Source organism: Colias philodice, chromosome 15 (assembly GCF_061535455.1).
Source record: "Colias philodice isolate Cphi_HAF_F1 chromosome 15, ilColPhil1 Martin Lab GWU primary, whole genome shotgun sequence".
NCBI classification, from domain to species: domain Eukaryota; kingdom Metazoa; phylum Arthropoda; class Insecta; order Lepidoptera; family Pieridae; genus Colias; species Colias philodice.
Window position 1 is genome coordinate 11095778 of NC_143100.1, and position 13239 is coordinate 11109016.

Here is a 13239-nt window from a genome sequence, read left to right on the forward strand (position 1 = left end):
GAGGCGTGGCAGGCTTAAGTTTCTGAGATAAGCGCGTTCAACTAAACAAACAATCTTCAGCTTTATATTAGTATAGATTATTTAGAATTTAGTTTCAATTTTGTATGATTTTTAGAAATTAAAAACAGTGCTTTGAATCCATTCAAACATTGAATAATAAAATATTATACCTTCATTAAGATGTTATATTAAGAAGGGGTAGCCAACTTTGTTGTACATTATGAAGAGAAAAGGAATTACCCACTGAATTTATCATTATGTCGATGCGATTTGCAAAATTAAATGGCAGTTTATTTTAGTGTAAACATTTAGTTACCTAGCTTTAATATTGATTTAAAGCAATTATTCTTATAATTTGCATTATGTTATTTCTGAAACTCATCTTCGCAACAAAATAAGGAAATTTTGTTGATTTTATCATGATATAATAACGGAAATGACTCGATGTAACACTAAAGTAACAAACGTTTTCTCTCTCTACATACCTACTAATACTCACAATGCATTATGTAGGGCATGCAGAACCGGATCCGGTTCCAAGTTTTTGAAACCCGGTTCCAAATCGAGCTCAGAACCGGGTAGAACCGGGTTACCCGGTTCTTTTATAATACTTCGGAAAAAATACGAAATTAAACAAAAGTAACTGTAAAAGTACCTGATAGGCCTTTATTTTACGCGGCTTGTGTCTTATTTTATTAAATTAATAAAGAAACAAAATTTCAATACTTCTCTTTATTTATCAGTCTTATAAAAGTACCTTGGCCCTTAGTCAAACGTCAGTATCGCCGAGGAATAGAAATTGCTAACGCTAATTATTGACATAAGCATTAAGCTCATGATATTTTGGTAATGGTTCGGACTTCGGTCACACTACCAACGACGATGACGACCACGACCAAAATTCAAATCTTGCCAAAATTTATTCAAAATAAAATATTTAAATCTCCCGTCATTACGGTACTCGGAAAAAAATTAATTCAAGGTCAATTAATAAAAAAATAGATTTTTTGCGATTTTCGCCGAGACGGTAAGTTTATCATACAATCACCTGGAACCAAAATTGTACATCATAAAATTATCTATAAAAAAGGTTAAATACATTTTTTTCTAGGAGCTACCGTTTCTACGAAAAACCTATTTTTTTATCCATTGATCTCGAAAAAAATTTTTTAATTGTGTTTTGCACAATTTATTTAATTTCGACTGGATGAAAATTTTGTTCGTGGTCGTCGTCGTCGTTGGTAGTGTGACCGAATCCTTAGGCAAAACATCATACGCTTATGTCAATTTGTATCGATAGCGTATTATATTCCTTAGCGTTTTGATGGTTGTCTCGGCGCTCTTGTTATCATAATATCACATAAAAACATGAAAAGTACCCAGCTGTTGGTTTTGAGTCCCATGCGAATGTCGAAAATTTTCAGCATTTACGGCTGTATCTTTTGATGCGTTGCAGGCTTGTGAGTTCGACTTTTTCACATAAAAGGGACCGAAGACGTATTCGATATAAATTTCAGCTTGATACCAAAAACAAAAACATGACGATCATTAAATATGAATCAGTAAAATTAACAGCTTTTCAAATTCACGAGAAATCTAATAAAAATATATCTGTAGCCTAATTTTTGTCATTTTCGAAGCCTAATTTTTTTTGGTAATACAACCGTAGGAAACTTATAGCATCTAAGGACCAATCGGAGCCACGTTTGAGGCGTGGCACGAAAATTCGCGATGCACGTGAGTCTGACGTTGCCAGATAGAATAAATTTGTTAAAATAATGCAGCAAAATATAAATAATACTTTATATTTTAATATTTTGGTCGGAACCGGGAGAACCGGGTTTCATACTATTCAGACCCGGTTCTCAAGATCATCAAAATTTAAAACCCGGGTAAACCCGGGTTTTTCGGAACCGGGTAAACCCGGGTGCATGCCCTAGCATTATGGGAAAAGGAGAAAAGCTAGACGATTTGATAGTTAAGTGTGTTAGAGGTGGATATAATAATACTGTTATCTTCTCTTTCAAAAAGTCAGTGATGATGAGTCTCTCGTTTTTTATTTTTATAATATAGGTACCTCAAGGCTCTATGTTATTGTACATCACTGCATAGTATAAAACAAAGTCGCTGACTATGTCCCTATGTCCCCATGTATGCTTAAATCTTTAAAACTACGCAACGGATTTTGTTGCGGTTTTTTTAAATAGATATAATGGTTCTCGAGGAAGGTTTTAGTTGACAATTTATTATATTTTAGACAAAGCGGGCGAAGCCGCGGGCGGAAAGCTAGTAAATGTATAATAGAGCACAGAGGAGACAGTTGCGTGAATAAAATTAAATTGCCATCATGCACATATTTTGTTCTCCTGGTAGAGAAGAGGTTTAAGACTTTATCCACGATAGGTTCATGTTTTTTTTTTTATTTTGGATTTGCAATCAAATATTCTGTGAAATCCACATAACAACCGATCTTGAAAATAAATAGATTATCACAAATCTATCTCATGAAGGGTGCATAAAGCCTTGACGAGCTGTATAATGCAATATCAATTTTATCACTTTGAGTTAAGGTTGAAATTGATATTACGCAATTAACGGTCATTCGACAAACTCCGGCGCACGTTCTTAGCCAGTCGGTTCGCAAATGTCGTTGTTGTCACACTGAGAGTGATTTTTTTATAATGTTCATGAAATCGTGATTATTTACGTGATTTTTTTAACGGTAAGTTTTAACTTTTAATGATTTAAAAATATTATAATAATTGTGTGTTTCGGTACTTGGTACGTAGTAATTAAATAATATAGTAGTAATTTAATTTTAATGAATTAGAATTCAAACTCAAATATTTAGAACAACACATATTTGTACATATTTGTGTAATTTTTCATTATTACCAAAAATAAAACAATTCGTTCGCATTGTATTCTTTACACAAATATTTAAAACATGCATTCAAAAGCATAAGCGATGGCAACAAATAAGAAATCATATGAAAATAAATAAATTTAACATAGTTCAATTCAATTTAAAAGAAAAATATTATCAGGCAGTTATATACATATAAACTTGCCTTGTGCCTTTCAAAAGTCTAGGTGAACGAGAAACGCTATCAGCCCTTAAAATCACATACCTAATATTATGGTCAATTATTATGGGTAATTGCGAACAGGGTGGAATTGGCGGTCGTGTCATTGGAAACAATTCCACTTACACTTATTAATACCTATTCTAAATAACTTTTCTTTTATAACTGCAAAATGTAATATATAATTTTATTGATCCTATTTCGGTTTTTCAAACGTTTGGAAATTCATCTGATTTGAAAAAAACAATCTTGCTAGTTGATTCCAATCACCCCTGTTCACAATTACCCGGATTTACTGTACCTATACATAAGTACTCAGCAAAGATGAACATATTATTTGGTTCTATTAAAATTTGAAATACATGCTGCTTACAATATATGAAACTAGCTTTCCACCCGCGGCTTCGCCCGCGCAGTCAAAGAAAAACCCGCATAGTTCCCGTTCCCGGGGGATTTCCGGGATAAAACTTATCCTATGTCTCGGGGTAAAAAGTAGCCTATGTCCTTTCTCGGGTATCAAAATATCTTTATACCAAATTTCATGCAAATTGGTTCAGTAGTTAAGGCGTGATTGAGTAACAGACAGACAGACAGAGTTACTTTCGCATTTATAATATTATTAGTACTACATTTAATTATATCTATTCAAATGCCCATTATTTTAATTTGCTCTCATTTCTTTCTAATTTTCTGACAAATTATCTATTACAGATAAGATAACGATCTTATAATGAATTGCTCATTTAATTTTGAAATTAATTAATTTAGGAACATTTCAATGAATAACATCAAATCATCAAAATATTAATAAAACTAGTCCTCCAAGTACAATAAGTTTATATCAATTTCAAAGAATTGATTCTTCTAATCTACTATTTACGAGAAATGAAATAATAAGTTCGGAAACTGCCAAAAAACAAAACCTTATCTATATCATTGTCTCCATGAAATCATCAGAATTTATTCGATAAAGTTCTCGGAAATCCCTTTTGAGAATGCTTTCATATTCCAAAATTTAAGGAATGTGACTCCAGGTCGAATAAAACTTAACAACAAAGGTTACCGATTGCTTTGACACTTAATAATAAATATTTTGAGATCTTCAGAACAAAGTTGAGGCAGATGAGATAACTTTGTAATAAAAGTTAATTAGTTGGAATTGTATTCTTCCGAAGATTCCTTTTTCCTATATTTAACCGATATTGATGTAGGTCAGTGTGCGAGTAAACTTACTCCTTCAAAGTTAGTGTCTGTATGTGTGTATAGACACATACACATACACCCATAGACTAAAATAAATTCTAAGTTAACTAATAATAAAACGCTGAGGTTCTGAACCTTCCGAGGCTTAGGAAACCTCGGTTAAAAATTGAAATTTTTATTTTCAGGATATAAAATAAAAATTGCGTCAATGTAACATGATCGATGGTTACTTAGTCTCAGTCTATTAATAAACTCAATTACTTAGAATTATTTTCCAAATTGAGCAAGTAAAGTAATTGAAATAATCCTAAATAACCTGATGTAATGAAGTGTATTTTAAGTTATGTTATTTGTCAAAACTTTTCAGAGAATCATAACAATAGCACACGGTATAATTTTCTAACAGTGTACTAGAATTATTTCTTAGAATGTCTAAAAACTTTAATTAATAACCTTCATTGATCTTCTAGTAAAATTTACGTACCAATAATATTACAGAGAAATGAAAGACTACAGCTAATATACAAACTGTTTGTAACCTACCTATCATACCTATGGGCGTATTCAGAAAGAAAGCTTGAAATTAAGCGCTTATAAGCGCTTATCGGCGCTTGTCAGCGCTGGTAGCCCGCGCAGGAAAATAATATATGAACATGACAAGCACCGATAAGCGCTTATAAGTTTCAAGCTTTCTTTCTGAATACGCCCTATATCACACCCCGGACACTCCATACAAAATTATCGTTTTGACAGTCACACTGTAGAGACTGCAAATGTGTGTGTTAACGCTTTATGGTTGGCACATTTGTGACTAGCGTAAAAAAAATTCGCGTTATTCTGATGAAATACATATCTGATGAAAAATCAAATCTGACATCTAGAATCGAATGCATCAAGATTACTTGTGAATAAAAATTATCATAAACTAGAGGTCCGTCCGGCTTCGCCCGTGGTAGGTACGTAAGTACATATTTCGCAATAAAAGGTAGCCTATGTCCTTTCTCGGGTATCAAAATATCTCCATACCTAATTTCATGCAAATTGGTTCAGTAGTTTAGGCGTGATTGAGTAACAGACAGACAGACAGAGTTACTTTCGCATTTATAATATTAGTATGGATTAATAAATGCGTTGTGGTTTCGTATTATACTTGTCTTATTTTGCTCCTTAAATTAACGAAAGAAAGTATATTACTGGGACAGGGATTCGCCTGATAAATTTTAAAATTGACATGTGTTTCAAGTTCGATTGACAAATGTTTAAATCCGTATCGATTAATTCACTTTAATCGATGTTTTTAAGCTGGTTACCTCTCTTCGAAGATAAAATTGATAGACGTCAAATGTTGCTTATTAAATTGGCCTGACTATAATTGTAGGTATTTAGCTTTCATTTTTTTAATACATAGTTAAATTAAATTAAGAGAGTTAAAGAAACACACAAACCTCAATAAATATAATATCACATATCCATAAAACGAATTTCTTGTATTATTATCTTAACTATCATCTCCCAACTATCTTCAGAAGCAGATAAAGTGATATCAATATATTCTTACATAATATTATTTATGCCTATACAAAGATACAAAGATTCTGGAACAATTGATGAGCAATGATGATAAATCGCTTGCATAGATATAGAGATTAGAGATTATAGTTCCTGGAAGAAATTGTATTTCAGAAAAAAAATAATTTGAATACGATTTAATCTTTACTATAATATTATAAAGCTGAAGAGTTTGTTTGTTTGTTGGTTTGTGCTACTCTCAGGACGCGCTAATCTCAGGAAATACTGGTGCAATTTGAAAAATTCTTTCGGTGCTAGATAGCCCATTTATCGAAGAAGGCTTATAGACTATATTATTATTATATTATCACGCTGACCAACAGGAGCGGAGCCACGCGGGTGAAACCGCGGGGCGCAGCTAGTAAATTATGATGTCATGATTGAAAAACGTCATTGCGACAAACAGATTGATTAATTATAAGTGTACAACTTTTTCGAGATGTATCATGAATAAAATTAATATAAAATTAAATGCTAATTACGATAATTAATTTCATTGAATAATTAATAAGTTTTATATTCAGAAAGATGGCTGCTGTTCTGTTGTATTTAAATGCACTGATAATTAAAATATTTTAAACAACTACACATTAATCCTGAATAATCTGTTATAGCCACTGCAATAGATTAAAACTTAATACTAAAAGGTTATTTTAGAAAAATGACATGAGATTAAAGAAAGTACAATGAAAGGCAAATTACGATCGCTTCCGATTCAGTCACTTCAAACTTCAAAGTACCTTGGATCTAAATTAAATCCAGTTTAAATTGAGGTTAATATAAAAAAAAAACTTATTTCTTGTTCAATGCTAATGTAATAAAGGAAAATTAATTAACACCAATGGCGTTAAATGCTGGACAGTTTTATCATAATCAACACTTTTTTTACATTGTAATTGGCAAATATTTCCTTATAAAATATTAAATAATTTATGAATAATCTCTGCAAAAGAGCCTTAATTATATAATTAATAAGATTAATAATGTATAAAGCTTAAAGATCTTTATTTATAATAATTCATAAATTCTTGAAAATGCTAAAAATTCTATGAAAACTCAAAACTCAAAAAAAATATCCAAGTGCTGAATAAAAAATTATTGTTGTATGTCAAAGTTATTTATTCGAAACAACAGTGGGATATTCTTTAAAAATTCTAGAAAGAAATTATTTGCAGAAGAAAATTCTAACTTGATCTCTGTTTATGTAAGCGATGTGATACAACAGAGGGGTCTATTTTAGTGGTCATTTATCACAATATAAGGCTTTTGTGAAACAAAGTACTTAGTCATTATAAAATTTACGGTAAATATTTTTATTGCATCCAGCGACTTGCACCTTTGATATAATATTCATCAAAAATTCAAAAGGAAACAATAAGTAATCATAACACCTGAACTTTTATTTTTATATCGCGACGTGAGGCAGCATGATATAACTAATTTCTAATTAATTAATCTTTTTTTGTTTCTTAGACATTATCACTATAGCTCATAACTACATAATATAAATCACTACATAGGTAGTATAAAACAAAGTCGCTTTCTCTGTCCCTATTTCCCTATGTCCCTTTGTATGCTTAAATCTTTAAAAATACGCAACGGATTTTGATGCGTTTTTTTAATAGATAGAGTGATTCAAGAGGAAGGTTTTAGTATATAATTTATTAGGTTTTAGACAAAGCGGGCGAAGCCGCGGGCGGAAACCTAGTAAATATATAAAACAAAGTCACTTAGCTCTGTCTGTCTATATTTTGTCCCTATTCATTCTAAGAACTGAAAAACGCAACGGATTTTGATGCGACTTAACAGATAGAGTAGTTCTCGAGGAAGGTTTTACATAATTTGTTAAATTTTAAACAAAACCACTGTCGAATATAGAGCTATTTAAACTATAGGAAAATAACCAATTAAAATCACCTTAATGTCCATTGTCGCTAATTATGACACACTTAAAATGTTGTCTCGAATATCTTGACCTCAGGTGTGAGTGGACCTTGTAACAATTCAAGTTGCAGTTATCTAATTAGTGAACTACATTGATTTATGTTTAGCATACTTGAATATCTATTTCAGGTGTATTTAAAATGCTCATAATTGTTGTAGGTCTAATTATTCAGTACTATCGATATAAGATCGTAATTCAATTTATTTACGAAAAAAAGAAATAGATTTACTTAACTGTTTTTAAGTAAGAAATTAAATAAGATAGATTTCACTATAAAAAGTGTTTATTTGGTCGCACACTAATTCCTGAGTCCCTTCGTTCACAATTATTCCTGATTTGCGAAGGCTCTTTTTATCCCGGGCGAATCCGGATGAGCAGCTAGTATTTTGTGTTTTTGAAGATGCATGAACAAACCCGTTTTTTGGTTAAATGTATATTTCGTGTTTTTACTTCTTGATAAAATAACAACTTAACTCATTAATTAAAACCACACTTCTCATAGAGTTGTATAATTAATTGATAGTAAATTTAATTTATCTTGTGTTCTGATTGTAAATTAATAAGCATTTATAATCCATACCTAATATTATAAATGCGAATGTAACTCTGTCTGTCTGTTACTCAATCACGCCTAAACTACTGAACCAATTTTCATGAAATTTGGTATGGAGATATTTTGATACCCGAGAACGGACATAGGCTACTTTTTATCCCGGGAAAATGACGCAATCCCGGAAATCCTACAGGAACGGGAACTATGCGAGTTTTTCTTTGACAGCTTTGAAAGCTAGTAATCCGATATGTTACGTTATTGAAATAAAGTTTAGGTAGAAACATTTTTATTTTTATTTTACAATCGATGTTCAGCAGACCGAGACTAACGGCAGAGAATAGAATAAACGCTAAGGAATAGAAACTGCTATCGCTAATTATTGACACAAGCTCATGACATTTTAGTAATGGTTCGATCACACTACCAACGACGACGGCGACAACGACCAAAATTCCCATCCAGACAAAATTCGTTCAAAATAAAATATTAAAATTTCCCGCCATACTGGTACTCGGAAGAAAAAAAATTCGAGGTCAATTAATAAAAAAATTGTTTTTTTTGCGATTTTCGCCGAGACGGTAAGCTAATCATATAATTACCTGGGACCAAAATTGTAGATCATAAAATTATCTATAAAAAAACTTTTTTCTAGGAGCCACCGTTTCTACGAAAAATATATGTTTTTATTCATTATTCGCAAAAAAAATCCAATCACCAGAACGACTGGAAATTTTAATATTTTATTTTTAAGTGTGTTTTTCACAATTTTGTTAAATTGCGACTGGATAAAAATTTTGTTCGTGGTCGTCTTCGTCGTTGGTAGGGTGAACAAATCCTTAGCGAAATATCGTACGCTTTTGACAATTAGTATCGCTAGCGGATTCTAGGTATTCCTTTGCGTTTTGACGGTTGTCTCGGCGCTCTGAAATTAATTACTTTAGTTAAGGAATCACTTTATTTTAGGTTTCTAAATATTGTATGGTACATACTTCATAATATAGTGTGCGTTTTATTATAAAATATAACTATTCTATTTTAAATGCAAAAGTTTGGGAGTTACTCTTTAACAAAATAATATGAAATATTAATGATATTTTTGAGAATAATAATTACGGTTTAAACACGAAAACAAAAACAAAAAGTCACACGCATTAAATATAACAAGTTTATCTTTTGTTATATTTTACAAGGAAGTTTGTAAATTAAGTAATTTTTGGTTTGTTTTAATTGAACATGCATTTTAATGTTTTCATTATTATACAAACAAACAAATACCAACATTTTTTAAATATAATAATATGCAAACATTACATAACTTGATATAAAAATTTTGGATATTTCCTGAGCCCCTCAAATTCAAATTCAAAATCAATCACTTCAAGACAAATCCTTTAAATCAGACACTTCAAGTACCTACATCGTACTATTATTTCTAATCGTACATCATATTATTTCGAAATTCGTAGGCACATTAGCAAACCTACAATCAAAATGGCTTTAGTCCAGATTATCCAGATTTCAGATCTAATGACTAAATTCTAGCATTACGCACAAGCTGACGAAAAACCATTTCAAAAGCAGTCATTATCCACACACGCCATTTATAATATTGTCATAGTCAAACAAAAGCTTTTGCGAATTTACACACATTTACAACTCATTCCTAGAATTACTTGGAAGACTGATTGTATTTTAACTCTTAATTAATTGTTGAAACTCATCAATCAGTTATGATAAGTTATTATAGAACTAGCGGTCCGCCCCGGCTTCGCCCGTGGGATTAATTTACGTTTTCTCTACATAAGAATCATCCTCGTACTTCAAGGAATATAATAAAAAAAGAATTATCGAAATCGGTCCACCCGGAATGGAAAACGGGTTATATATATATATATATATATATATATATATATATATATATATATATATATATATATATATATATATATATCATAATATACCTCTCTACACCCCTAGCCGTTCAGCTGATGTTGCCCCCTTGTTGCCATTCTCGGTAACCTTTTTGGGAGCCCATCGACCGAACTGGCGAGTCACCGTCTGCCATTATTTTCAATTTTTAATATTGAAAAGGCAGACGTCCATAGTCCCCATAGAACCAATATACCAGTCCATCTAACACCCCATTCCATAACCCAGTTTTATTCATTTCCATTTTTCTGCAATAGTCCTACATTGGCCGCGGACTGCCCAGGGCTGTATCTCTATAGTGCAGTCATGGGCAGGCTGCGGCTGGTGTCCCACAACACATTAAATTCTCTAAAGGGCCTCTGCGTGTTGGACCTGTGTCCCCACGTAAGCCTTCCAAAGGACCGGGTATCTTCCTTCTGGTGGTACCCGTGTATTATGGAGAGATTTATAATATTATATAGTCTATACTATATTATAGTCTTTGCGTTTTCATGATTTCGATCTCTACTTTTATAAAGTTTGGTATAGAGCTCCAAAATTCTTTATGATTTAATTCGAGATGTTTTTATCTGGATGCTAATGATATTTAAATGTACTCATAATAAATATTATATACATGATTCTGAAAAACAGTTTGTTACTATAATATAAGGAGCCTTTTTAATTGTAATAATATACAAGTAATACAAATTAAGAGAACTAGGTATAACATAATATTTTGCTAACTTTAAGTATCGACAAACGCACCATTGCGTAGATACATAAGAAATATAATATTATAACACAATAGTAATTTATGCATTCTATATTGTTATATTATCTAAAATATGTATTTTCTTATTTTTACTTACATTTTTAAATGCCAAGTTTTAACAATATCTGAAACATTGAAATATACAAAATTATCACAAACTATGTGTTAATCACCACGTTATCTTCCTCGTGGACTATTATAATTACATTTAAATGCTGGAAAATGGTACATAGTGTTACTTTGAGCTATTTCTACAGGTGATTGTAGTTATCACAATTGTAGGTAAAATACTTAATTTATGGAATACGATTTAGGTATCTAGTAAATGGCAGTATTTACTAGATACCAATTGTATTCCAGCATCGTAGCAATACGTAAGCTATAGACACTCTGTTTTATCTGAAAGATAAAAGAATCAATCAATATATCTTAAACTTACTAGGAGGGCCTTACTACTCCATATTGTGTAAAATTTTGAAACGAAATAAAAGTAAAGTTCCAGGTATTGAATATATTAAAAACTCCTTCATAATAAAGCTTTCATTTCGTCGAATATACTAATTATATGATAGGTATATTAGAATAATTTTAAACCTTATTTAAATGAAATTAAGTGTTAATAATATTATAGAACTTAGATTATTAAATTAATTTTTTTTTGTGATTAGAGCCTATCTTTAATTTTTCGTATATATCATACAGAAGTTAATTTTAGTTATGATTAACTACTTTCTATGTAATATAAATTAAAAAAAATACATAGTAGTAGAGAGAAGTAGTGGAAATTTTTCATCAGGTGATAGTAATTTCCAACATTCCTTGGACACTCGACAGATTGACAATGTTTTCCTTGATAGCGGATCCTTCCATATTTATGTTGTCAATATTATTTATTTGCTTTACAAAAATATTTATTCTATAATCTATGTTAAGTGTAAACTACTAGTTCGTTATTATGAATACAAACAACGAGTTTTTCAAAACAGATCAGTAATTTCGATTTTCGAACAGATTTTAAACTTTTTAAATCAATATTAAAATATTAAAGCCAACACTACATAAGGTTAAAAAAATTATCGTACAAGTGACAGAAAAGATTATTATAATTCAATATTACAATTGCTTTAACCAGGTAAAAACTTCACACGTCTGTATTCATAATTATATCAGTCAATATTATTTGTAAAATAAGGCGCAATTTTAAAAATATTTGACTATACTCAGTGTAGTAGGTAACTCAAATTATAACTTAGGGTCTTCTTACGAACTCTGGATTCCTAGACTTCTTGGTAAGAAGATATTATACTTAGAGGCTGGCAGAGCACAGACGGCATTCGCCTGAAAAGAAAATCAATCTTTGAAACACATCTCCATTTTATTTCAGTTCATTATTACACTTGTGTTTAAGCACACTTGGATATTTAATTATAAAATTAACCATTTTAGCGAAATTTTGGTGAGTCGTCTCATGTGGTAAAATATCATCATTTCAATACATCAGTAATTATTTAAATACGTGACCAATTGAGTATTTTTTAAAATAAAAATAAATTCAATAATAGTCACGTAAAACGATTTAAGTAACTGAAGGTTACACTTAAAATAATAAGATAAGTTATATTTGGCAAGAGAGCTACCAGTTTTTAGATAAAAATTCTGATAACTTCTGATAGAATGCAATATACAGTTCAAGTACCATATCATTTTCGAAATACCACGTGTTGGTGCAGCCATTTAACCAACTCCTTAAGGAAGCTATATTTATTTATAAAATTGTTAATTTAGGTGTTAAGCGAAGATATTTGCTTTTTGTAATGCCAATGAGGGTGGCATGATCAACAAAGAGAGGAGGAGGCAAACCCTCGTTAATTAATAAAATAAAGATTAAAAAAAAACTAACTTCTGGTAGATATTATATGCAATATACAGTTCAAGTACCATATTTTAATTTCGTAATACCGTGGGTTAGCAAAAATGTCACTATCACCAGTGAATTGTTTTTTAATCAAATTGAAAATGGGAGTATTTTCTCAAGTCGACTCTATTTTTTTGTGTTTGTCAGAACTTTCGACTGGACGAACCAATTTTGATGATACTTTTTTTATTATTTAAAAGCTAGCCTTGCGGTTGTTCCCTTGAAATTTTGACCCGTTCTGACTGTTCTGATTATTACAAAATCATAATAATATACATCATCGCT

At 30.9% G+C, this 13239-nt stretch overlaps 1 protein-coding gene across 1 annotated transcript in view; it reads left to right on the forward strand.

Annotated features, from left to right (window-relative positions):
* Positions 1-2646: 2646 nt before the first annotated feature.
* The window catches only part of LOC149482505 (proton-coupled amino acid transporter-like protein acs), a 31185-nt gene continuing 20592 nt past the window's right edge, over positions 2647-13239 (forward strand). Inside the window, exon 1 of the mRNA XM_089704339.1 lies at positions 2647-2722. The gene's annotated coding sequence lies outside the window, so the exon portion shown is untranslated. The remainder of the gene's footprint in view (positions 2723-13239) is intronic.